This window comes from Podarcis tiliguerta, assembly GCF_965153285.1.
Source record: "Podarcis tiliguerta genome assembly, chromosome: Z".
Taxonomy (NCBI): Eukaryota; Metazoa; Chordata; class Lepidosauria; order Squamata; family Lacertidae; genus Podarcis; species Podarcis tiliguerta.
This window is the reverse complement of record NC_139553.1, coordinates 23,831,693-23,859,650: the sequence shown is the minus strand read 5'-3', so window position 1 is coordinate 23,859,650 and position 27,958 is coordinate 23,831,693. Positions and strand designations below refer to the sequence as shown.

At 44.2% G+C, this 27,958-nt stretch overlaps 1 protein-coding gene and 1 long non-coding RNA gene across 2 annotated transcripts in view; one reads left to right on the top strand and one right to left on the bottom strand.

Annotated features, from left to right (window-relative positions):
• LOC310669598 (tigger transposable element-derived protein 1-like) overlaps positions 1-27,958 on the bottom strand; it is a 433,144-nt gene that overhangs the window by 26,764 nt on the left and 378,422 nt on the right. The window lies entirely within an intron of this gene.
• LOC310669765 lies at positions 143-16,178 on the top strand. Its single transcript, XR_014507368.1, has 3 exons — positions 143-284; positions 7,136-7,236; positions 15,735-16,178. It is a non-coding gene; the product is annotated as an uncharacterized lncRNA (long non-coding RNA).

The following is a 27,958-nucleotide window of genomic DNA, read 5'->3' as shown; positions in this document are numbered from 1 at the left end:
ATTTGCAGCTTTAACCAGTAGGTGCTGATAAAACATTATATATGTAATAATAAAAAGGGAAAAGGACCTCTGGACGGTTAAATCCAGTCAAATCCATCAGCATGTGACACCCTCTGACAACTCCTCGGCTCTCAGTCCCCTGGCCAGATCCATAGCAGCTACCTGGATGTATATAGAACTGGCAAAAAGCACGGTAGAGTAGTAAGCATGTTGGAATTGGGCCTGTGGGATCCAGGTTCACATCCCTGGTCAGCTGTGTCGCATGACTTCCAGTTTGTGAGCAGGTATGCTCTGTTGATCTTAGAGGTTGCTTACATGTCCAGCTTGAAAAACACTGTGCTTTGGGGGGCGGGGGGGGGGGGAGAGAGCTTGATCCAGACTAAATGCCCCTTTCAGCCCAAGGGCCACATTCCTTTTTGGGCAACCTTCTGAGGGCCATAAGCTTGTGGTGGGCGGGGCCAGAACCAGAAATGAGAGGAGCAACACATGCAAATTTTAATCTTTGTACAGTTAGTCTAGTTTCTATGCACAGGCGCAGACACTTCTCTGTACTCCATCCAGGCAAACAAAAGGCACATTCCCAGCCAGGCGAAAAACACTGAGGATGTGAAGCAGAGTCTGTGATGGGTGTGGCCTGGAGAGAATTCTGAGGGCCACACAGAGATGCCTGGAGGGCCACTTTCGGGCCCTAGGCCTGAGATTACCCAGCCCTGTTTGAGCTCTTAACCAGAAATGGAAACGATCTCGCAAAGAAAGTGTGTCATTTAAACTGCTAGTGTGAAGAAAATAAGCCTCAGCCTCTGCCTGATATTTCCCCCCTCTTTTCCAAACTTCTGTTATGTTAACCTTTCACAAACAGTCGCAACCCTTGGAAGCTGCATTATCTCCTCATTATCAACTTACCAGGGCAAGGAGGGTCTCTCAATTAATGGGCTGTTCTGACAGACGACACAATAAGCCCCTGAGCCCCCTCAAATTCCTGCTCCAATATCTCAGAATTTTAGTTTCAATATGAGTAGGAAAATGAGAGTAGCCCTAAACATTTTTTTTTTTTTTTTAGAAAAAAGCACTGCTTTAAAACATGTGTTACTTTAAATGCAAACCAAAAGAGGGCACTGTTCCTTCAGAAAACTGGCCAGCACTTGTTTGCAAACCCCTTAAAATTAACTCCACCCCTAAATGCTGAACCAAGATACCTGCTATTTTCTCTCTCTCATCACTATTCATCCTGGAAATACTTCACAAGCTGCTTCATAAGAAGGTAATATATAAATTTTGGCTGTGCACAGAACCCCCATCTGTTCAGTGGTTTCAATCTGAGGGACCAGTTCCAAAGCAGTTTCGGAGATGGAGCTTATGTTTCGTGACCTGGGTTTTTTTTAATAAAAAATGTCATTAAACATACACCTGGAAGCTGGAGAAAGATGTTGTTCTCCTCCTCATCTCCAGCTGAAAGCAAGTGTGGGCGGGTTGTCAATTCTGCCAGCTGAGCCCTTGCAAGCATATTGTCTGATAATTTGTTTGCAAAGGAGCCCCCTGCACCAGACAGGATTTGCCACTCTGCTGAGCAGTGGAGTTTCTGCTCCTCCTTTGCACCATGCAGGAAGAAGTGTCAGGCAGTAGGGGGCTACCTTTTCCCGGTGATTACGGTAGCTCTCAGTCTCTTTGTGGGGGTTTCCCACCTGATGCCTGCCTCTACACCACGATAGCAGCGAATTGCTCTTGGCCATGGGTAGGCAACCTAAGGCCTTCTCAATCCGGTCCCCAGACGGTCCTGGAATCAGCGTGTTTTTACATGAGTCGAATGTGTCCTTTTATTTAAAATGCATCTCTGGGTTATTTGTGGGGCATAGGAATTTGTCCCCCTCCCCCAAATAGTCTGGCCCCCCACAAGGTCTGAGGGACAGTGGGGCATAGGAATTCATTCACCCCCCATCCTTATCCAACCTCCATTTTCTGTTTGGTGGGAGAAAGATGGGGGGGGGGAGGGGGAGGGAATTACATTTAAACCACAGCCTAAAGATTTGTCATGTCCCTGTACTCATCCCAACTGTGTTTCTTGGCTGCCCGGCCAGGCCCCCTCTGGCCTCCTCTCACCAGCCTCGGCCCCCGGGAGCCCCTACCTGCCAGGACTGGCAGGAGCCTCGGGCCCTTCCGCCGCCATCCTCCTCACAGCTGCCGAACTGAGCGTCTCTGCCTGGGGCCTCCCCTCTGCCCGCCGCTCCCGCTAGGCCGTACTGCTGCTCTGCCACTGAAGGACCCGGATGAGATGGGCAGCCTGGCATCGCCTATGAATTGCTGAGGAGCCTTGAGAGGAGAGTGAGGGCAACCATAGAGAAAGCAGTTCAGAGAGAGGAGGAAGAGGCGGCGGCGGAGGCACGGGCAGGTGTTCCAAGGGCTACAAGGGAAGGACCGCAAGCGCTTCTCCCATAGATTTGTAGTGGTAGACTAGCACAGATGGTCTGATCTGTGGGTTTACTTTGGGCGCTATTCCCCCCCACCTTCCTCCCGCCCCGCCTGATGGAACTGAAAGGTGCAGATGGAGCACGAGAGAAAAGATACAGAACTGCAGCAGCATCTTCGTAGCTTGGACTTCGTTTTGCGCGAAAAGTGGTTGCTGCTTGTAGTTATTTAATTGCAGTGTTTCATCAGCTGGTGTCTTGAGCAGCAACCTCTGGAAACAAAGGGCTAAAACCGGCGCTGCTCTCAAAAATTATCTGGTCCCTTTTAACTTCGCATTTCAGTTGGTTGACTAAAATCCTTTATTTTGGCTGCTGATCCCTTATTTTTGAGGCTGCTGGCCCCTTATTTTCAAATCTGTAAGTTGACAGCTATGTGCTTTGGTAGGAGGCTGCAAGGCCTGACAAGGCCCTTGGTCACTGCAGGTAGGCCAGATGGGGCCTTCTGGTGCCAATGAGGAGGCCCGGCAGGGCCCTCCACTACCGCCACAGGGAGGCCCAGTGGGACCCAGCTCCCCATGACTGTGGGTGACGGACTCAGACCAGGCCATCCCTGCATCCTTGGGGGGGGGGAGCTGAGCTGTCTTCAGCCCCATAGATTTGGCGCCTATGAGAGGGACAAACCCCTCACAGTATTGACCTCATTACAGTCCCTGGACACCCCAAGTTCGTACACCCCAGGGGTGAAGGGCAAGAGAGGGCACTCAGCTTTTTACAGTCTGTTGCTGTATTTCTCTGTTGCTCTGAAGCCCTATTCAGCTGTTTACATTCCAGCATGCTGCTAGAACATTGTCATGGTTAGGCACCAGCTTATCTGTAAGACAGAGAAAAACAATTCAGAATTGCAGCAAAATGTTACTGTGCAGAGTAGTTTCAGCTAGCTACATGGTATGTATGAGTGCAAGGTCTTCTTGTGTGTAAGTGCTGATGCATCACGTGCTTTTCAAGGCTCAGATTATTGACTGGATCCAATTTTTACCCAGATCTCATGGAAAAGTGAACTGAAGTCCATGACAGCATGCCCATCTGCATGGGTCTAAGGATCTAAATTGGCTGGTGACACCCTGCTCTATCCTAGTCCACCTTTCCTAGTTGTTCATCTTCTTCCCAACAGTCACCCGACATTCTGCGGTTACTGATCTTGCTCAGTTCCTACCAAACAATTTCCTTTCCCCTTTATGTTTTTTCTTTACTCCCTAAACATTATTTGTACTGCAAAGCTTAGGGCGTCTTCAAGGCTGCTGATATCTCCCTTCCTGCTCTTGGATTGCATTGTTAGGGCTGGGAAAGAGAACACTATCTGATGCCCCAGAGAGTCCAGAGACAATGTGACATGCTTTGAATTTTATACTTTATAAAGTCTGAATGTAACGATTCTAGGCTAACTGAAGCATCTAAAAGCCCCAACCCACCCACAAACATGTCCCAGTAATCCTCTCAAGAGGTTACTAAAGCATGTGGCAAAATCTGATTGCTCCCAGAAAAAGAAACTTAAACCTGCAGCACACACATACAGGAGGTGTGTGTGTGTGTGTGTGTGTGTGTGTAATCTTATCTGTCTGTACCCAGAATAAAGTCCCACAACTTTCCATATACAGATTAAGAACTTTCCATATACAGTTTAAGAACTTAATTGGTTCTGGAGGTCCGTTCTTAACCTGAAACTGTTCTTAACCTGAGGTACCACTTTAGCTAATGGAGCCTCTCGCTGCCGCCGTGCGATTTGTGTTCTCATCCTGAAGCAAAGTTCTTAACCCGAGGTACTATTTCTGGGTTAGCGGAGTCTGTAACCTGAAGCATCTGTAACCTGAAGCATCTGTAACCCGAGGTACCACTGTATATCTCTCCATCTCCTACTGCTTCCCTGCCCCCCAATACATTTTTGGTGAAAGATATATTTCAAACTGTCTTGTTTTTCACCACTCTTTGCTGTTCAGTAGTGCCCAGGGGTGAGTAATCTCCACTGATCACTTATGACTTCCTGGGCCATTTTCACTCTCATTGAGACACATCCGAGTATGGTCCTAGGGCAGGGGTCAGCATCCTTTTTCAGCCGTGGGCCAGTCCACCACCCCTCAGACCATGTGGTGGGGCAGACTATATTTTTTTTTGGGGGGGGAATTGAACAAATTCCTATGCCCCACAAATAACCCAGAGATGCATTTTAAATAAAAGGACACATTCTATTCATGTAAAAACACGCTGATTCCCGGACCATTTGCAGGCCAGATTGAGAAGGCGATTGGGCCGCATCTGGCCCCCAGGCCTTAGGTTGCCTACCCCTGTCCTAGGGTGTAGTCTGAAGGTGAATGGGACCGTTACATTGTTATAGAGCAGCAGATCTAGGCCTACTCAGCCTGGATAGCTGATTACCTGGGGTACCTTGCCTTGGTACCCATGAATAATGGTAGGATATAAATATAAGGAATAAAACAAATTAAATATAATTGGCCAAATGTCACAGGCTATCAATAGTAATCTGCCAGGCTTTCAGAGATCTAGTGTGGTAAGCCACACTAACAGCTGTAGGAGACATGAAATGAGTGTTATCAAATTATGCAAGGTTTGGAGAAGTCGTTTGGGAAATGTTTTGATTGCTCTCAGAATGTGGGGACAGTGAAGCGAAATGCTGCAAGATTCTGGACAGACCAAAGGAGGTACATAGTTGAACTCTGGAATTTCCCCCCACAAGTTGTAGTAAAGGTCATAAACTTGAAAGGATTTACAAGAGGGTTGGAACAATCCATTTAGGATAAGGCAACCTGTGGCTGGTAGCCATGATGTTCTTTCCCCAGTTGCTAGGAATCTCATGTGGGGAGAATAAGCTGTTGCACTCAGGTCCTGCTTGTGAGGTTCCCTTTGGAGCACCTGGTCCACCACCGTGAGAACAGAGTGCTGGGCTAGGTGAGCCCTTGGGCTCTTTTTATGCACTCACCAGAATAATAGTTAAGAATCACAGGATTGGAAGGCACCCTGAAGGACCATTCCAGACCCACTCCCAAACCTACAGCAATATCAAAACAGCAAAAACTTCAGTTTGCTCCAAGAAAAATAGTAAACACAGACTTCTAAAAAGACATTGGGGTTTTCTCTCGACACACATAGAGTTGAACGTTGATTTCAAGAAAGCAAAGAGGCAAAGGAAAAGAAGTAACTTTCATGGTCTTACTCAGTTCCTTACTCAGTGCAGCTGGTACTGGAGAATTTATCACTGGATTATGCTCAATTCATTTTGAGAGTACCGAAGGCAGATGTCAGAGGGGATCCAACATAGCTTAGCTATTGTTGTTCTCCTTTTCCTTTATTGCAACACTGATTACCTGCTGGCCATGAACCTTGCTTTTTTAAAGAGAAAAACAAATAAAGCTTCAGTGTTCTGTCCCACCTCACAGAAATTTTCTGATTAAAAAAAACCAGAGCAACTGGCTTGACCTTGATGGCAGTACAGACTAATGCTTTGGTATTATGGGATACTTGGAAGCTTGAATTAATCAGTGTGAATAGCTGGCTGCAAGATGATTTTCTTCTGTGGGATAATAAAAGGGAATGTAAGAAGGCATATTTATTGGAATATTTCTTCGCCAATACCAACTTGGTCGTAACAAACACAGTGGCGAAGTTCTTCTTCTCTGTTAAAGTTCTCACAAGAGGATAGTCCCATTTTAATTGTATTTTTTGTTAACACAGTTTTTATTCATTTTATCTTTAAACTGTTTAACACGGTTGCATTGAAACATACCGGTATCTTCGCTTACATTAGACCATATAAAGGTAAAGGGACCCCTGACCATTAGGTCCAGTCGTGGCCGACTCTGGGGTTGCGGCACTCATCTCGCTTTATTGGCTGAGGGAGCCGGCGTACAGATCATGTAGCCAGCATGACTAAGCTGCTTCTGGCAAACCAGAGCAGTGAATAAAAATGCCATTTACCTTCCCGCCAGGATGTTATTGCACAAACAATAACATCAGCATAAAGTCCCAGAATGTATTCTGTTCCATTGATAATAGCACTCTTTCCCACTAGAATTTGTCATAATCTTGGGGTTCTATAAATAAAGCTTGGGGTTCTGTGGATAAAGCAAATAATACATGTGATAATGGACAACTTAGTTTTGTTTCGTGGCTAAATTGACATTTTTACCTACAGAGGTAAACAACATTCTCCATGCCATGCATAATTTTATAATAAAAAAATAAAAAATATATTTTTTGAAATTCAGCAGAAGCTTCTGTAGAGGCACTTCTTTGGCACTCCTACCATTCCATCCCGATTGCAATGTTCCACATAAATGAAAAGCATCTCTTTCATAGCAGGTACATAACATTGTTATTAAGCCATTGCCCCAGTTTATGACCCAGGGAGGAATTTACTGTTGATATTATCATGGCAGGTGGGAGCACTTGTGCTTCCCAGCTCTAAATATTATGATGTTCCTCTTCAGGGACTTTTAAATATATATATATATATATATATATATATATATATATATATACACACACACACACACACACACACACACACAGAGAGAAGTCAGCCGAACGCTGAATTTGTCCCTTCCTAAACGCTGTTCCTGGCATGAGCCAAAACACTTAGGCTTACTGGCAAGCGAAGCTCTTTGAGGAATTAATTTGCTCAAGCAAATTATTATAATCTTTCTTCCTCTTAAAATGTTTAGGGCAAACTGGAGGCTAATGAAAGGAAAGGAACAATTACAATGCTTGAAGTGCCCATAACCTCTGCAGGCAGATGCACAAGCGAGTAAGTGCTGTTTCCAGGGTAAGTTTGGATTTGCATCAGTTTTGAAATGAAAACAGGGGAGGTTTAGGTTTTACCCTCTGTATTTCAGGAGGAGCACCTGTATGTCTGGATGGAAGCTGAAAGAAGAGATGATTCTGATGATCCTACAACAAAATGTTGCAGTGTAAAGTGCCTCTGTCCATGTTACTCCATTCCATTCTACCTCCCTCCTAGTTTTCTATCCCCATCCCAAACAGACAATCTATATTCTGAAGTCACTGATCTTGTAAAGTTTCACAGCTGTTTTGGCTACCCCTGCACCTTGAAGAATTTTGACACTTCTGAAAAAGTCACCACAGAGCTGGTGATGGGAGCAAGTGGGCACATATACTTGTCCATATATCTGCCCAGTTCATTTCTAAATCAGCTGATGTATTCTTTCTCTGTAAAATTTATCTTTGTAAGGTTTGTGCTTTAACCTAAGTTTTGTGTCCTAGGGCTCATCCACACTTCTGTTTCACCTGCCGCTTTCTCCCAGGAAAACCCACGGTTTAGTGCTGAATCAGGGCAGATGGCAGTTGGGTGGCAGTAGGCAGTGTATTCCTCACCTTCCTGTGCTCCTGGCATGGTCTAACTCTTGACTCTTCCTTTCCCCAGAGCCTCAGTCTCAAAGTGGGTGGGGTGGCTTGCCCTCTTCTTAGGAGGCAGAAGAAACAGTTTAATGTCAAAATGTTTATAATCCAAGGCGTTTTGGGTCTATCAGGTTATTCATCAATACATTTCAAAATGTAGAAGCTGAGTCTTTTGTCCTGCTGCAGCTCAGGCATAGGGCATCTGCTTTGCATACAGAATGCCCCATGTTCAATCCCTTGTCCTCTAGTTAGAGCTGAGAATGTCTCCTGTCTGAAATCCTGGAAAGCTGCTGCCAGTCAGTGTATGCAATACTGAGTTAGATGGAACTATGGACTGACTCAGATAAGGCTACTTCCTGCATTATTATCATTATTATTATTATTCCACCCTTCACCAAAAGATCTCAGGATGGTTCACAAGATAAAAACACAAGATAAAAGCACAAATAAATATTGAAATAGGAACAACAAAACAATAAGCCTCCCTCCCACCAACACATTTAAAAGGCTTTAGAATATTAATCAGTCAGAGGCCTGGTTGAAGAGGAATGTTTTTGCCTGGCACCACTATGGTGAGCCATTACAGAGAAGGCCTGTTCTCGTGTTGCCACCCTTTGGACCTCATGTAGAGGAGGCACTTGAAGAAGGGCCTGAGATCATGATCACAAAGTCTGAGTCAGTTTATATTGCTGTGTAAAGGCTCAGATCCCTTTTGTTGTGTAAATGGGAACTGAGGAAGCTGCCTTACGAGGCAGGCTATTTGCCCATCTAGCCTAGTATTGCTTAGTCTGACGGACAGTGGCTCTATTGGGGTCTTAGACCTTTCTCTCTACCACCTGATCTGTTTCAAAACTGGAAATGCCAGAGATGGGAGCTGGGGGTTTCTGCTTGTCAAGTGTGTGCTCTGTCACTAAACAACAGCCAGGGGTAGCCTGAGAATAGCACCCATTCCCAAATCAAGGTGCATAGCACCCGAGGGCAGCCCAGTTCTTTTGGCACCTGACACAGAAAACCCCACAAACTCTTCTCCCTGGAAGCAGTGGTTTTTTTTGTTTTTTACTCAAGAAAAATAAATACAATAAATGGACAAAAGTACAAAGATTCACAAAATGTTTAGGGGTATGCGTACCCCTGTGTTGCCCCAGAAAAAAAGCACTGCCTGGAAGTATAAATGCAACCATTATGAAGTTTAGTGTGAACAGTTTGTGATACCCACAACCATTTGTTTTATTTTGCTGCATGGAAGAACATATCTCTAATGGCCTTATGCCCCTTCCCCAATGGGGTGGTGAACAAAGAAACTTGGCTGTCTCTGTCACTCTCTAATAGAAAGTTCTTCTAGTTAAATGAAGCCCAGTTTTCCTGTGGTTGAACATGGCACTTAAGAAAAACCTTCTAAAGGCGTTTCTGTTTGCAGCATGTTATCCAGAAGATAAGAAGATAAGAGGGACACGGGTGGCGCTGTGGGTAAAATCTCAGTGCCTAGGACTTGCTGATCGTAAGGTCGGCAGTTCGAATCCCCGCGGCGGGGTGAGCTCCCGTCGTTCGGTCCCAGCTCCTGCCCACCTAGCAGTTCAAAAGCACCCCTAAGTGCAAGTAGATAAATAGGTACCGCTTTATATTCGTCACGCTGGCCACGTGACCCGGAAGTGTCCTCGGACAGCGCCGGCTCCCGGCCTCTTGAGTGAGATGAGCACACAACCCTAGAGTCGGTCACGACTGGCCTGTATGGGCAGGGGTACCTTTACCTTTTTATCCAGAAGATAACTGAGCCATAGACATTGAGCTTATGCTATTACAAAAGCCAATTGGCAACTTGTTTTATTTAATACTGTGTGCTGGCAAAGATCCACAAAGGCTTCCTGGATCCCAAAATGGGAAAGTCAGGGATGTCATTGGTGGGAGTTGCTGCATTTTTTATTGCAATGTCCATAGCAGTAAAATTACAAGCTTGCTGACAGGTAATGATTTCATATTTGCTTACACTGTTGGCAGCGCTTGCAAAAAAAAAAAAAAATTGTAAGAAAAACAAAAACAAACCAGCGACAACCAGGAAAATATTTGCGTTGACATTTTCTAACATGAATGAAAGATATCACTGGTTCCGTAATAAGGTCTGGGAGACCTCTTATTCCACCCATTAAGTTCATACTGTCCATCTTTTCATTGAACATCTACTTCTAGAGATGGGGGGGGGGGGGTAGAAGACAGCATTGCTTGAAGAACAGCATACTTGCACCATGCACATGAATGAAAATTTAAACATGCCCTGAAGGTAGCATAGGGATAATGATTTAAATGGCAACGTGTTACAGGAAATCGCCCTTGTTAAACAGACACTTATGGTAGGAGTGGGGAACCTGTGGCCCTCCAGGTGTTGCTGGACTCCAGTTCCCAGCAGCAGCAGCCAGCATAGCCAATGGTCAGGGATGAGGGTAGTTGTAGTCCAGCAATTTTTGGAGGGTTATAAATCCCCCTATACCTGCTTTATAGTATATGCAAACCTGCTACTTGAGTATTCTGCTGCTCAGAGATTTATTGCTTCCAACTTCCCACATGTAGTCCAAGTCATGGAGTCTCATAAGGTAAAATATAACAAGAGGTCAGCTAGGATATGACCAAAGCTGTTCTGCCAAGCATGTGAAGAGGCTAAGCTGATCTTTCCATGCCTGTCAGGGAAAAACATGCCTGATTTCTGCTCACATCCAAGGCTGTGGCTATGGGTGAAGCAAGACCCTCTTGGGGTGTTGATGCTGTGAACCCCTCCATCATAGGCTCAGGTTGTATATATCAGTAAATAAACCAAATATCATAAAGACACCACAGTCCCTACTGTCCCCCATTCCAAAGGAAACACAAACCCTGGGTAAGCCCCTGGAACCCCTGGAATCACACACTGCTCAGAGATTGGAGTGGCATGTAATAATATGCTTTTATTTTAATTGTACTGCTTTAAAATTTTGATGTTTGCTGGCCTGGACTCTTTTGGGAGGAAAGGCAGGGTAGAAATCTAATAAGTAAGTAAGTAAGTAAGTAATTAGTCCCATGTGCTGGAGGATGCCCATCACTGTCTTAATAACTTCTTATTGCTGTAGACATGCATGTAATGAAAGCTGTGGAGCCCTTCTTTTCTTATATGGTCTTTCTGTGTCTTGTATACTCAGTGTCGGTTTTTGTTTGTTTGTTTGTGGAACAAATGATGCTGAGTTTGTTAGAGGAAAATAGAAGTGCAAGCACTGGGTCAAAAAGTGAAAGGAGCATGAAGGAACAGGATTGTCACCTGGGGATGATCAAGAGTGAGACACATTCAGCAATAGTGTTTTGCAGAGATGAAAGCAGGTGTAGCGGTGGGGGGAAAATAAAGTGCGGGAGCTCAGGAGCGCTGACAGAAAGAGGCCACTGTGATTCCCCCCGCCCACTTCCTCATTTTTTAACACACACACACACACACACACACACACGAGAAAGAGAGAGCGAGAGAGCGAGAGAGCAAAGGAACCAAAGATGTTCTTTTGTCTCTTAGCTGTGCCACTCTTCAAAAAGTATTCATCTTAAATTAGGGTCATGGTGGGGCTCATTAAATGTTTCACTAAAGGTTGTTTCATTTGGGGCTGATGTTCTGCCAATCAAATTGTCCTGAGTGAAGGTAGGAGCTGTAACTGTGCAAAGTGATAATAGCACCTGGGGAAATAAAGGTTGAGGCTTAAAATAAGTGTCTCTCTCTCTGTGTGTGTGTGTGTGTGTGTGTGTGTGTGTGTGGAATTATCCATCCTTGGGAGAACAAATCTAACCTGGAAAGATGCTTCCAAAATCTAAACAGGATGATGTGATGGGGGTGGCAGTGGGGAGGCAGGGAGAAGAATGAAAAAAACAATGCAAGCTCCAAAGTGGATTTTCAGTTCCAACATTTTAGTGCCTCGGGAGGAGGACAAGATGGCAAGTCTCCCCTCCACCTGCCATTGCACTACCACCATTTACAGCTTTTAAAGAAGGTCTGGCTTTAGCAATGAGAGATGACCAGAAGATAAGAGGAATAAAGGTGGGCAGAAGAAATCAGTATTGTAATACAGTATATGCAGATGACATAATGTTACTTTTTTCCTACCAATTAACCCTTTGGAATAAATTAAGGAGGTTATTCAATAAATGGGTGGGGCTACTGAATAGACACATCTAAAACAGAATTTATTGGATTCTGTTTGAAGGGAGAGGACAAACTCCTTGAATTTTTCTGTTGAAAAAGGAAAGGTGGGAGATATATGCTGGGAGCAAACAAGCAAGCTAGGTGCTATGTTAACGATTATTTCTTGAAGACAGGCTTGATGGTGAATGTGATAAAGGTGGCCCACTGCTTGATGGTTATATGTGCTTGACAAAATGGATTGCTGTTAAGAAATGAAAAGAAGCTTGAGTAAATCTTTTTCCTCAGCAGCGTTCATATAAAAAAAATTAACTGGAAAAGATACTATGGCTGATTGATTTTGTTCTGTTCTCCAAAAGCTCCAGTTGTGTCAAAACCAACTTCCATTCCATCAGGAGTATGTTTGACATTTGACGGGCTGTCACTGGAAAGACAAATGTGTCCAATCAAAAGCAGCTGAGGAGAGAGATGACCTTTGCCGTCACTTCTTGATGTGCTGTGAGCTAATAAATTAAGGAAAGGAGATTAAAGATACAGGCAGATGGGGAGGCAGTTGGCTGGGCAGACAGGGTGAAGAGTTACGTTGTCTCCTGAGATGGCCTTATCAAATAGCTGTTGCTGGAGGCTTCTTTCCAGAATCTGAGTCAAAACCAGAAGCTGCATAAAGCTCTGTGTAATTTTCCCTGGTTGCTTTGTGTATGTAACTGAAAAAAGCAGAGCTTGGAGACTGCAATCAGGAATTGAGGAAGGGTGAGAGGTGGTTCGCAACTCTCTGCTGGCCATTTTCCTCCTTTTGTTGTTCAAAGATAAATTACAAAAATGAGGGGGGGAAAGGAGAGTGTTCATAACACAATGATGATGATGATGATGATGATGATGATTTATTATTTATACCCCGTCCATCTGGCTGGGTTTCCCCAGACACTCTGGGCGGTTTCCAACAAAATATTAAAATACAATAGTCTGTCAAACATCAAAAGCTTCCCTAAACAGGGCTGCCTTCAGTTTTCTTCTAAAAGTCTGGTAGTTTTTTCCCTCTTTGACATCTGGTGGGAGGGAGTTCCACAGGGTGGGTGCCACTACTGAGAAGGCCCTCTGTCTGGTTCCCTGTAACTTGGCTTCTTCGCAGCGAGGGAACAGCCAGAAGGCCCTCAGCACTGGACCTCAGTGTCCGGGCAGAACAATGGGGGTGGAGACATTCCTTCAGGTATACTGGACCGAGGCCCTTTAGGGCTTTAAAGGTCAGCACCAACACTTTGAATTGTGCTCAGAAATGTACTGGGAGCCAATGTAGGTCTTTCAGGACTGGTGTTATGTGGTCTTGGTGGCCACTCCCAGTCACCAGTCTAGCTGCCACATTCTGGATTAGTTGTAGTTTCTGGGTCACCTTCAAAAAATATTTGTGCACAGGATAATATGTAGTTTCAGATAATGTATGGTCACATCCACAACAAACACAATGAACACCTTATGTTAAGTGATGAATTAATATGTTTAATTTCATAATGTGAAGATCTAAGGATGTTAATGTATAAGTTAAATTTTATAAGAACTGTGATTTGGAAAACCGTTAAAAGGATATGCAATGAAATTCAACCAAGGGGAAGCGAGGAAGTCACTTAACAATGTTAATAATCTTCAATAAGGCTATGATTTATGTTTGTTTGTCTTATGTGTTTGTTTGTTTATAATGTCAGTCAATCAATCATATGTTTATTCGGCTTTACGCCCATATTGGAACACAACACAGAGAACAAAACAAATCAAATAAAACGGCGGACTCGTACAAATCACACATAGTATAACACCGTTCACATCCCTCAAGGATATATATTAGCCATTATAAGACAAGTTTAAAATTAAGGTTAAAATTTTTAAGCACTACACTAAAATCAATATCTAATATCATTATAAAAAATTCTTATATCTATCAATAATCAGCTAACATTCCATTCCGTCTCTTATACGAGAGGACGGCTGTTAGGAATTTAGCAACCTGAAGGGTAGTATAAGGATCCACATCTTGGAGTGCCCAGGCAAGCTGTAGGTCTACTAGTTTGCCAGGCATAGGCTGGATTATGGAGTTTAGTATGCTGGCACGGGCTGAGCTGTACAAAGGGCAGATAAACATAACATGATGAAGAGATTCAGGTGTTTTCATTTCACAAGCACACATTGAAGAGACTTGGCCCTTGGAAAATCTGTGTCTCAGCACGTTTGTTGGAAAGACATTGAACCTAGCTCTAATAAAGGCATAACGGTGAGACGCGACCATAAGTGATGTTAAATAGGACGGAGCGCGGTAGATAGGGGTTATGCCAAAGTTTAATGGTGAGCATACTCCACCAGCAGCTACGAAATTTTGGTATAGCTCCGCATCATCCAGCCTTTGATTTATACACCTTTTTGCCACATTTAGATCCAGTTTGAGCAATTCAGTGGGCGAGATCTCATAGGACAGTAGTTTGGCATGGATTTTTCCTGACCACAAATTTGAGAAGTCATCACGCCACATGCATTGAATGAGATAGTGGTCCGGGAGTTTATGCCACAGTGATATCCAATAAATCAGAACTCTCCTCCATATAACTAACTCCACTGAGGGGATCTTCATTTCTAGGCGAATAGCCGCATTACTTACGCATGTTGGTAATTTTAGAAGTCGGCGTAAGAATTGGCTTTGAAGTGACTCTAAAGGTGAGAGGTTTGCAAAGGCAGCCCATAAGGGTGCAGCATAGGCTATTGTGGCCATCACTTTAATGCTATACACTTTCAAGGCCGCAGGGATGAATAGGGCCCCCTCAGAGTAGAAAAAATGGAGGAGGGAGTATGAAAGGGCTTTTGTCTTGTTTTGAAGATATTCAACGTGCGCTTTCCACCCTAAGTTGTATTGAAAATAAATTCCTAAATATTTAAATTTATGTACTTGTTCGATTTTCGTGCCCTCCAGTTTCCATGAATAAAGTTTTCGACTCCTTGAAAATATCAGTACTTTGGACTTGGTGTGGTTAATAGACAGATGATTAGAGTGGCAATATGTCGCAAAGATCTTTAGTGCCCTCCTTAAACCCACTCTGGAGTAAGAGAGTAGTACCGCATCATCTGCGTAAAGAAGTAAAGGGCAACGGTAATCTGCTATACGTTTATAATGTTGTGAAAACCAATAAAAAAAATTGGGGGGAAAAATGAACACCTGCACCACTATCATGGTCATGCCCCCCTCCCAATAATTCTGGAGACTGTAGTTTGTTCAGGGTCTCCTAACAACTCTCAGTACCCTTAACAAACTTTAGTTGCCAGGATTCTTTTGGGGGAAGCCATGAGTGTTAAAATGCTACAATAATTCTTATGTGTTAAGATAAATAGAAATGCAGATATTTTGTATCGTACTTCTACATTACTTAGAGTGAAGCAGTGAAATGCATTGTCTGCTGGAAGATAATGTGAGATGTAATAATATTTCAATATGTCTCCTACTAACAAATACAAATTTATTTGTTCTTGCTCTCTGTAATTCCAATGAAATATAAACAACTTCCATTTTTCACCCAATGCCTTCTGTCAAAATAGATTTTCCACCCATGAGAGAAAATATATAGACCCCTGTATCTTTTTCCTTGTACTGGGGAATAAACAAACAAGCAGCTTGAGCGGCCTGTGGCTTTGCATGCGCACAAACATGTTTTTGGATAATATCCTACACAGAGTAAATTGGAATTATTTTCATTAGAGACTAATATGATTCAATCTCATTTCTTTTGTAGGTTTATCTAGCAACAACGATGCCTTCACAATTGTCCCTCCAAAACTCATCAGGCTAAGACATCTTAATGCTGCTGCTTAAACATTTAATTTGGGATGAACTGAACTAGCCTCTCTGCTTTTGTTGGTATTCTAGTAGTAATTTGGTTAAAGAATAAAATGAGAATTCCCAGGATGCAAGAGCCCGTTCTGAGACAAGTATGCTTTTGTGTGAGAGAGTTCAAATCAATAAACATGTAGCAAGGTAAAGCAGAAATATAGGCCTTTAGTCATTTAAAATAGCCCCTTCTAAGTTGCTTCCAAAGTTCCCCGCTTCCCCTTAAGCATAGAAAGCACTTAAACTCTTCTAAGGTCAGATTCATGTGCTTTTCCATACAGCAAGAAAAGGCAGTGCAATTTCATTTCAAAGTTGGTAAATGTTTCTAAATTATTTGTATTGAAATACAGAGGTGACTTGATGGTCAAGGCTTGGAGCAATCAGCCCAGACATTCTTACTGATTTGTTCACATGATGGGAAAAGAAATAAAAAAAGAGATTGGTAACTTTCCCTCCCAAGATAAGGGCTTTGACCTGGCCAAGTCTGGCAGGACTCTATGGTCTCAACCCCTTCATACAGTAATTAGAGTTCAGCATGCTGGTTTTGTGAAGCTGGATATATCCCACTTTAAAGCTTGATGTGTTTTATCAGGCTCTCATTCTGCACTGAATAAACAGATTAAGGGAAAGTCTACTGGCCTGCTTCGATGAGTGTGGTCCACAGTTGGGGTTTTCGGTGATACTAAAGACTTGCTTATATAACATGCAAATGAGCTCATCACACACCTTCTGTTGCATTGATGGAACATCTTTGGCACTTATTGAGGTTTTCTTGGTGTTTAAGTTAAGTTGCTATCTGTGGGGCTGTGTAGGTGGAACACAGATTTAGTGCTCACACAACACGGAGGCTTTGAAATGTTGTTGGACATTTGAAACAGATCTGCTGTGCACTGAGTTAAATCAGGAGTAGGGGGGCTTTTTCAGACTGAGGGGCACAGTGGTAAGTGGGGCCAGAGGCAGAAGTAGGTGGGGCAACTTTTTTTTTTTTAAAGAAAAACTTTGTTCAGTAGGCTAGTTCCTATACGCACTCAGACAACCTCTCTGTCCTCCATCCAGGAAAGTAAGTGACATTGTCAGAGTTCAAAGACACACTAAAGCAGGTTCTCAACCTGTGGGACCCCAGATGTTGTTGGACTACAACTCCCATCACCCCTGAGCTCTGGCCTTGCTAGCTAGGGGTGATGGGAGTTGTAGTTCAACAACACCTGGGTTGAGGAAGGCTGCAGTAAAGCATCCAAGGAGGATACAAAATAGGAGTGGTGAGGAGGGTGGAGGTGGAATGTGGCTGAGGAGAAGGTGTAGTCTGGGGAGAATACTGAGTACCAGATAGAGAGACCGGGGGGGGGGGGGGGAGGTTGCATTTGGTCCCTTGACTTGAGGTTCCTCACCTCTGAGTTAAATAACAAAACTACCACTATGGTGTGTTTTTACTAGCATTCATAGTACTTCACATACATGATATTGTAGTACTTTATAAGGATCCTGCCTGATCCAGACCTCAGGAGACCTCTTACTGATTGATTGAATTTATATCTGCCCAAAGTAGGAGGAGGCTTCAGACACCACAAATAACCCCAGTCCGTAGCCAAGGACCCAGAGGACCTATTCTAGTCCCAAGGCAGCCCCAATAGATGTCTTGCCTGGACACTTCCAATAACCCTCTTTGACCTCATTGTAAGCACTGCCTTCATCCCCAAACCTCTTGCTTCATCCCTTCTACCAGGACTTCACGAGCTAAATTGGCAGTGGGAAGGTCAGAGTTGCCATAGGAATACCCATTTTGACTGCCAGAAGGCTCACTTGCCAGGAGTTTCCATGGAAGGAAGGGTCAACTCAGATACAGGGATATAATCTACCAGGAAGAGGAGGAACAGGCATAAATCTCCCAGTCTCTCCTGAACCCTTGCCGGGTTAACGGCTCCCTCTGAGCACCTTAACATTCAGCTCTCTTCCTTGCTGTTTGGGATTCCTCCTGCAACCCAAGGTGTGTTTCAAAGGAACATTGATATGAGTACTCGCCACATGAATTTCTTAAAAATGGCTCCCCAAAAGCCCATTTTTCTTTCTTCCTACCAACTGTAGATAGGAGGAACCCAGTATTTAAAGAAGTGTCAGAATCAGATTAATCTGCTTATTTATTTGCATTGAGGCTGTTGGAGTAACATATTACTATTTCAATGCAGCACATGGGAATATCTTTTCATCTGTTACCATGATGATGGACAACTTTGCAGAGTTCATGTTTTGAGGTTAGCTGTTAGTCTCTCGTTTATCATCACAGAAGGTAGGAAAGCAGGCAGTTGATGCTGGGCATTCTTCGTTAAATGAGCCTAATCTGTGAAAAAAGTTCCAAGTCTTCCAGGAAGCCATGCCCAGTACCTCAGGGGAGCCATTCAAGTTCAGTACAAGACATTTTGACCCCTCGGGTTGAGGTTCCCCAGCCCTGCCATCAGATTTCCACAGCATTCTCCCAGCTCCCTTTCTGAGGAGAAAGAACTGTGCAAACAGAGCCCTTCTGGACAAAGGTCTTCACCACAATATCTGAAATTGCAGCACTTGCCAGCAGGCTCTTGCAAAGCTTGTATGAGGCCCGGGATGAGAATTTTGTTAGGAAAAGGTTATAAATGCAAATGAAACAGCACCTGGCCCCTAGAAGGGCCCCCTGACCAACTTAGCCTTCCAAAACCCGGGGCAGGTATACCCAGCTGCTTCTTGCCCCCTGCACACGCCTGCTTGCAAGAGGTTACTAGCAGTCCCTGCTTTAGTGTTGGTGTCCCTGGAATGTGATGCAAACCTAGCCGTCTCTCAAAAGACTTAGATCTTTTTAGTTTACAGGTTGCCAGGATGTCAATATTGGGGCACTGGAAGCCCCCAACGTCTTATCTCCGAGATTCCTGATTTTGCAAAGTATGTCATATTGCTCTTTCAAGAGCGACTTACTCATCCTCTCCATATAATATGGGGTGCTTCTAAAAGAGACCACTTTGATAAGGTTTGCTTTCAATTTATTTCTTACTTTCATAATAATACATCTGCCAGGAAGAAATTGTGGAGAGGCTATGCTAGATCTGACTCATACTCTGAAAAATGTTCTTTTTCTGTTCCTTGTCCACTCTTGATTGAGTTATGCTATTTGCCTCATGTATTATTTGTACACTTGTTATATATAGCTGTCCATTTTTCTCTTTGCAGGAACTTTTTCAAACTATAATATATTTTTATTGTGTGTGCATTTCTCCGATGAAAATAGGGACTTTCCATTCCATAAAGATAATTTTAGTGTTTATACCCAGCACATCTTACTGGGTTGTCTCAACCACTCTGGGCAGTTTCAAACATATATAACAACATAATAAAACACTAAACACTGAAAAACTTTCCTATACTGTATATGGCTGCCTTCAAATGGCTCAGGGGTGGAATAACTCCATACCCTCCAACATTTCTCCAATGAAAACAAAGACATCCTAAGGAAAGGTGGGACATTCCAGGATCAAATCAGAAACCAGGATGGCTTCTCTAAATTAGAGAAGTCCCTGGGAAATAGGGACACTTGGAGGGTCTGCTGGACCACTACACTTGTTCCACATTGCCCAGACTAGTAATTCACCATTACCTCCAACATTGGTGATGGTATAGCATCCTGTACTGCACTTGAAGCAGCAGTCTAGTTTACTGCCTGTCACACCTGAAGTTCAGTTGCAGCCCCTGTGGTACACACAACTCTTCCCTCCTAACACCAGTGTTGTTGCAACATACCTGGATGGTGACTGCAAAACTGGGGTTGTGTAGGTGTAATAACACAGGGACGCGGGTGGCGCTGTAGGTTAAAGCCTCAGTGCCTAGGGCTTGCCGATCGAAAGGTCGGCGGTTCGAATCCCCGCGGCGGGGTGCGCTCCCGCTGTTTGGTCCCAGCGCCTGCCAACCTAGCAGTTCGAAAGCACCCCTGGGTGCAAGTAGATAAATAGGGACCGCTTACTAGCGGGAAGGTAAACGGTGTTTCTGTGTGCGGCCCTGGCTCACCAGAGCAGCGATGTCACGCTGGCCACGTGACCCGGAAGTGTCTTCGGACAGCGCTGGCCCTTGGCCTCTTTGAGTGAGATGGGTGCACAAACCTAGAGTCTGTCAAGACTGGCCCGTACGGGCAGGGGTACCTTTACCTTTACCTTTACCTAGGTGTAATAACAGGGTCACTCTGGCCCTGTCCTATCCCAGCACAGTCCAGGAAATTGGCAGCAATGCCAGTGTCCGGCAGGTGGCTCCACAGTTCTTACCCACAATGCCTACTGCTTTCCAGGCTCTTTATATGGTCCACGAGACCCTACACAGGGGGGCACCCCATTCCTCTAGGCCACTCCCCCTTACCGGCACTGTTCCTCTCAATTTGCAGGCTGGAATGTGTCCTTGAACTGTGATAATGTCTCTTGCTTGAGATGTGGGGTGGGAGGGATGCCACGATTAACTATCATCCTTGTAAGTGTTAGACGTGGTGAATCTGCTTGGTGTCTCTGCAGAACTCTGCACTACTTACAGCCAATATATATATAACAGAGGGAGAGAAGGAGGATTTGCCTTGTCAGCAAAGGGGAAAAATTGACTCTGTCTGGTCGGAGCTTTCCAGGGGAGCACTTCGGATTAATGGCTGTCGGCGGGGTGGTGCAGCTTAGCATAGGCAAGTGCTTCAGGAAGATGTAGAGCTGCAGCAGCCTCTAAGAGATAACTCACATCAGATGCCTTTCCTTGGGATTTTATCTTTTCTCTCTTTGGTGCAATAATGACCTTGATTTATCAGCAACTGCAGCACACGGAGCAGCTGCACTGTCTCCACAGTGACAACATGCACAGGGTCTGGTTAGCACGCTAAGAGCTTTTGCTGGTGACTGGTAATAACTGGAGCAGCAAATCTCATTTTGGCCTAGGGCAGCATAAGGCTGCCTGCTACAAATTAGGAAAGGTGGAATAAGCAAATAAGCCAAAGGTCCATCTCGTCCAGCATCCTGTTCTTACTGTGGCCTACCAGATGCCTCTTGGTGTCCCACAAGCAGAATCTGAGCACACAGCGCTCTCTCATGCATGCAGGGCTTTTTCCAGCCAAAACTTTCAGGTGGGCGCCATTGCCATTATAAGAGAACAAGGGAGGTATTCATGGTGAGTTCCTCTTTTTCTAGAAAAATAGCACTGCATGCATGTATCGCCAGCAACTGGTATTCAGAGTCATACTGGTCCCAGCTATATCCAACCATCAGGTCTAGTAGTCACTGATAGACTTTTCTTCCATGAATTTGTCTGATTTGCCGTTACAGCCATCTAAGTCAGTGGCCACCTCTTGTGGGAGCAAATACCATAGTTAAACTATGCACTTTATAGAACCACAGTGTTTTGAAGGGGAAAATATGTAGGTTTGGGTTGGTTTGCAGGAGTTATACAAGAAACTGTAATATAAACTGATTGTTGTAAGATATTAGCCAGAGTAACTGCATGGGTTAATCCTTTGGTACGTGTCTCTCCACCACCCTTTTCTCTACTTCTCTTCTGCAAAACTTGCATATTTTGCATAAGTGAAATAAATAAAATTAACACACACACAACAGAAGTCTCAATTGCTGAGCAACAGTGGCAAGCACCTGCAGAGTTTTCTTCCTCCAACATCACTCAAGCATGAGGAATTAAAAACTGCAGATCTCAGTTCTTGGTGGTGATGGGGGATTCTGAGAAGGGCTGAAAGCCTCCAAGTTGACCTGAAGACACTTGGAAGTGGGAAATGCATTCTCTGCTATCCACAGCCTCCCCTGTTGCCAGATCTCCTCCTCTTTCTACTTGCATGGCAAGTTTTGTAAAAGACAGGGATAACAAGGACAAAGAATCATAGAATCATAGAATCATAGAATCATAGAGTTGGAAGAGACCACAAGGGCCATCGGGTCCAACCCCCTGCCAAGCAGGAAACACCATCAGAGCACTCCTGACATATGGTTGTCAAGCCTCTGCTTAAAGACCTCCAAAGAAGGAGACTCCACCACACTCCTTGGCAGCAAATTCCACTGTCGAACAGCTCTTACTGTCAGGAAGTTCTTCCTAATGTTTAGGTGGAATCTTCTTTCTTGTAGTTTGGATCCATTGCTCCGTGTCCGCTTCTCTGGAGCAGCAGAAAACAACCTTTCTCCCTCCTCTATGTGACATCCTTTTATATATTTGAACATGGCTATCATATCACCCCTTAACCTCCTCTTCTCCAGGCTAAACATGCCCAGCTCCCTTAGCCGTTCTTCATAAGGCATCGTTTCCAGGCCTTTGAGAAGAAGGGTGCTGGTGGTGCAGACAGGGCCGGCAGATTTTAGAGAGCTCCCAGAAAAGGCCTGTTAGTTTCATCAGGAGTCTCTCAGAGAGTCCTTGAAAAGGCTAACCCTGCTCTGCAAATGAGAGAGATATTTTTAACCATCACTTATTGCTGGGCTATACTGACAACAATGACAGCTCCCACTGCTGCTCTTTTGCCTTGCTCTTCTCCCCACCCCCACCTGCCATCTAACATTCTGGTCCTCTTGCATCTACTTAAGATAGCCACCTGTGCCTTTGGCATAGGATATTATCTTCATCCCAGATGTGCTGATCTATCCCTCATTATCTGCCTTTCTGCCTTGGATGGCTTCTCTGTGCTGTCCGATTAATACGCTCCACGATGGTTATCAATGCAGGCTTCAAAGAAGGAAACCAAGGTGCAAAATGAACACTCAAGCCCTTCAAGATCCTATTAAACAGGATTGCTTCCAAACGACCATCTGCTTTCGGAGTTCCCATCGAGGAACGCTGGACCAAGCTAAAAACATCCATTATTGCAGCCTGTGAACAAACTATTGGATACCAAACTAAGAAACACCAGGACTGGTTTGATGAGAATGACGGTGAGATTGAACATATTGTTGACAAGAAAAGGAAGGCCTTTCAGATCTGGCAAAGAGATAGAAACTGCCACTAAGGAAAAAAACCTGTGCCAACACAAAAGCTGAGGTTCAAAGAAGAACCAGAGAACTAAGAAACACCCAGTGGATAAAAAAAACAACTCCAGCACTTAGCTGACACTCATGATGCACAGAGTTTCTTTAAAGCCACATAGACAATCTATGGGCCCATAAATCATGGCATATGCCCTCTATGCTCAGCAGACAGTACCATGCTTCTAAAAGATAAAGAAGCTATTGCACTGCACTGGAAAGAACATTACCAGCATCTCTTTAACCACAACTCCCCCATAGCTGCTGAGGTCCTATCACAAATTCCACAAAAACAAAGTAGAGATGAGCTTGCAGTATCTCCAAATCTGGGAGAGTTGTGTACAGCTATTAACCAAATGAAAAACAACAAAGCCAACAGACCTGATCGGATACCTGCTGAAGTCTTCAAAGTGGGCAGAATTGAACTTGCACAATAATTTCACAAGCTCATCAAAAAAATATGGGAGAGAGAGAAGATCCCAACAGACTTTAGGTAGGGTAAAGGGACCCCTGACCATTAGGTCCAGTTGTGGACGACTCTGGGGTTGCAGAGCTCATCTCGCTTTATTTGCCAAGGGAGCCAGCGTACAGCTTCCGGGTCGTGTGGCCAGCATGACTAAGCCGCTTCTGGTGAACCAGAGCAGCTCCCAGAAACACTGTTTACCTTCCCACCAGAGCGGTACCTATTTATCTACTTGCACTTTGATGTGCTTTCGAACTGCTAGGTTGGCAGGAGCAGGGACCGAGCAACGGGAGCTCACCCTGTTGTGGGGATTCAAACTGCCAACCTTCTGATCGGCAAACCCTAGGCTCTGTGCCAAAATTGGCTGCCCAGATAAATTTGTGAACTTCATTCAGCTCCTCCATCATAACAATGGCTCTCAAAGTGAACCATTCACAGTAGGATCAGGTGTTAAACAGGGTTATGTTATTACCCCAACTCTATTCATTATTTTCATTGCCATGTCCCTACACTTTGTCAAAGGGAAACTCCCCACCAGAGTAGAAATCATATATTGAACAGATGGAAAGCTCTTTAATCTGAGCAGGCTGAAAGCAAAGAGTAAGGTTACTGTAACTTCTGTCATAGAGCTTCAGTATGCTGATGACAACGTACTGTGCACACACTCAGAGGATGACCTCCAAACCATCCTAAGTATCTTTGCAGAAGCTTACAAAAAGCTTGGCCTGTCGCTCAACATCCAAAAAACCAAAGTGCTCCACCAACAAGCACAAAAGCAACCCCTCTGCAGCGCCACAAAACCAACTCAATGGTGTAACATTGGAAAGTGTCAAATCACTTCTCCTACCTGGGCAGTTATCTTTCCACAAGGGCCAACATTGATGCCAAAATACAGCATTGCCTGCTCTGCACATGCAGCTTTCTCCCAATTGAAGTGCAGAGTGTTTGAGGACCAGGACATTCACAGGGAAACCAAAATGCTTGTTTGCAAAGCTATTGTACTACCAGCCATACTGTATGTTTGTGAAACATACAGACCACTTATAAACGCCATCTCCAACTCCTCGAAAGATTCCATCAACGATGTCTCCGAAAATTTTTACACATCACTTGGGAAGACAGGTGAACTAATACCAGTGTACTGGAAGAAGCAAAGATCACCAGTGTTGAAGCAATGATTCTTCAACATCAACTTCGTTGGACTGGTCATGTTCTTCCGAAGCCTGATAATCATCTTTCAAAACAACTCCTCTATTCTGAACTTAAAAATGGAAAGCGTAATGCTGGTGCATTAATTTAAAGCCTCTCTTAGGGCAAATTTTAAAAAATGTGGTATAAACACTACAAGTGGGAAACACTGGCCTGCGAGCACTCCAACTGGAGAACAACCTTTACCAAAGGTGTCATAGGCTTTGAAGACGCTCAAACTCAGGATGCAAGGGAGAAACGTGCTAAGAAGAAGGCACGCTTGGCAAACCCTCACAGTGATCAACTCCTGCTCAGAAACCTATGTGCCCACTGTGGAAGGATGTGTGGATCCAGAATTGGCCTCCACAGTCACTTACGGACTCACTGTTAAAACCATGCTTATGGAAGACAAACTTACTTCACTACGAGTGATCACCAAAGAAGAAGAAGCTGTCTTATAGTCAGCCCCTGCTGCTCACCATAAGAACAGAAATGGAAAGGCCTGGGGTGGGTGGGAGGAAGAGACAGGAGAAAAATTGTTGGGAATGCAGTTATGCTGGGGAGTCAGTAGGTGCATCAATTTCTGTTAATTTCAGTGACATGTTCTTAGGGTACTTTTTTTTCTAACCGTGAGACATGGCCAAGGATGACTTTTTGTAGAACTTGTAGAAGGGCCTGCTAAACAGACTTAAACAATAAACATTTATGTCTGCACCAGGCAGGATGAAAAAATCATTTAAAGTCTAAGAAAAGCCATGCTGGAACAGACCTAAAACCTGCAGGAACTCTAGCGTTGTAGTTCCATCATAGTTTTCAACCAGATGCTTTTAAGAAGTCAACAAGAGGAGCATGGAGGCTGCTGCTTTCTGCCAATAGCAAACAAGTTCAAGGAGCAGTTTATTCAGAAACCCTCTTACAATTCAGGGGACTAGCAATGGGTTGGGGAATCTTTTTTGGGGGAGGCATGTTTTGGAGGTATAAAGCAGTTAATGCACATTTGTTCCTATTGTTTATCTACTAGTGTAATTAATGTTTCAGATACAGTAATACCTCTGGTTACAGTCGCTTCAGGTTACAGACTTCTGCTAACACAGAAATAGTACCTCAGGTTAAGAACTTTGCTTTAGGATGAGAACAGAAATCGCGCAGCGGTGGCGCAGTGGCAGCGGGAGGCCCCATTAGCTAAAGTGGTACCTCAGGTTAAGAACAGTTTCAGGTTAAGAACGGACCTTCAGAACAAATTAAGTTTTTAACCCGAGGTACCACTGTATCTGATTTTATATGCTCAGCTTAAGTGTAACAGCCAAACAGGTTCATGCAATAGATTGTTGCTCTCCCAAAGAACATGATAATATGGAGCATGTATATAAAAAATCAGTTGTTGCTCAGGACCTGCTGATGGCTGAAGATTAGGAATGAGGGAGAAAGACCTCTAAATTCACATTTTAATGTGGATCCACTTAATTTGTACTCCTTGAACCAATCAACAACTAGAAACATAGCAATCCATCAAAAATTGGACTTTATGATTTGGCTAATCTACAAAAAGGCATCTACAGAAATGTGCATATGAGGGGAGCTTGTGCATGACAAAATCAGTCAGTAGAGCATGAGACTGTTAATCACAGAGCCATGGGTTCAAGCCCCAGGTTGGGCAAAAGATTTCTGCATTACAGGGGGCTGGACTAGATGACCATTGTGGTCCCTTCCAGTACTACAATTCTAGGATTCTATTAGAGCAAGCAGCTTTCCCCCCCAAATTGATGCAGAAATTCGGGCCAACTCAATTTAAGACTGGAAAAATGGGAAACCCAAACTGAGTGATTCTTCTGTCCTTACTCGAGATGAGCAAATATGGCACAACTTTCCTTAGACCGTGAACAATATCCACTCTGAAAGGGCATGTGAAAGATGGGAACAGAATCTAAGACAAATACGGTGTGGGTCCAAAAGGAGGTGGTTGGCAAAGGGGAGAAGATAAAAACAGCACCCAATGTTTTGATAAGGGGGGTATCTTTCTTTCGCATCATCTTCCGTGTGTGACCCACAGAGCCCTATTGGCACACCCCTTGATTCTCTGGTTGGCCACCAGCCATAGGCAAGCAACAAATTGCAACCCCATTAACCTGGAAAATTGCAGGAGTAAAAAATTGGGGCAGTTATGTTGGCATAGAGTTCTTTCTTGCCATTTTCACTGGGAATCCTGGGGGAACAGGAGCACACATGTGTGGAAAAGGGGGGTGGTGGAGCACCGTCCAATGACATTCATTATTGTGTCACACTATTCCCACTGGTATGAATGAAATTCAGCCCAAAATGCCAGTATATCGGGCAAAAAGCCACAGTTCCATAGCACAATAGATTCTGCAGTGTGAAAGACGCAAGTAATCTGAAAGTTTGCAAGTAAAATGGAAATGAGCTCTAAACTTGCACTATTTCCACTATACAGTCGTACCTTGGATCCTGAATACCTTGCAAGTCGAACGTTTTGGCTTCCAAACACCACAAATCCAGAAGTGACTGTTCCTGTTTGCGCTGAACCCCTGACGGAGCTTCCATGGCTACCAATTGGCTGCAGGAGCTTCCTGTAGCCAATCAGAAGTCGCACTTTGGTTTCCGGATGTTTTGGAAGTCGGACTTCTGGAATGGATTCCGTTCGACTTCCAAGGTATGACTGTAGTTGCAGAAGTGGCTTTTATGTAATGTGAAAGCTCAAATGCAACATGAGAATTCTATTACAGAAATATTGTGAAAATGTGATAAACTGTCATGTGACTGCAGCCTCACTATGGTTTCCCAACCTTCAAAATGCATTGCTTCAATGGGAAATAGCAACAGCTTCATTTCCTAGAGCTGCTGAGTGCTCTGCTCGTGCCGGCTGGTAACCTACTTCTGGATTCCTGGCACAGATTAGCTGGAGCACAGGAAGCTGACGTGAGCTGTTTTCATCTTGGCCCAAACAGTTTCTCAGTCTTTTATTAAGACTGACTGGCCTGGGGGTTATTATTTGACTAGATGTTTGATGGGAGAAGTGCCCTGTGGTCATATATTTGATGAGATGACTGGGTGGCCAGAGTACAGACAGGAAAGCAAAGAACTTGTGAAGAAATTCTGCCTGCAATGCACCGAGCTGGAGCTGAAGAGAAACACAACACACAACTGTGCAAGCATATCTGAGGGGAATGAATGGGAGGGGTAGCTAATGCTGTAGAAGATAGAATCGGGATTCAAGTTGACCTTAAGAGATGGGAGAACTGGTCCCCATTAACAAAATGAATTTCAATAGTATAGAGTCTATACTTAGACAGGAAGAACCAGGTAGGGGACACCTGGCTTTCCAGTAGTACACATGGAAAGGATCTAGGGGCCTTAGCTGACCACAAGTTTAACCTGAGTCAACAGTGAGATGCAGCAGCAAAAGAAAAGCTAATGCTATTCTAGGTTGCATTGATAGAAGTTTAGTGTCATGTTCAAGGGATGTAATAA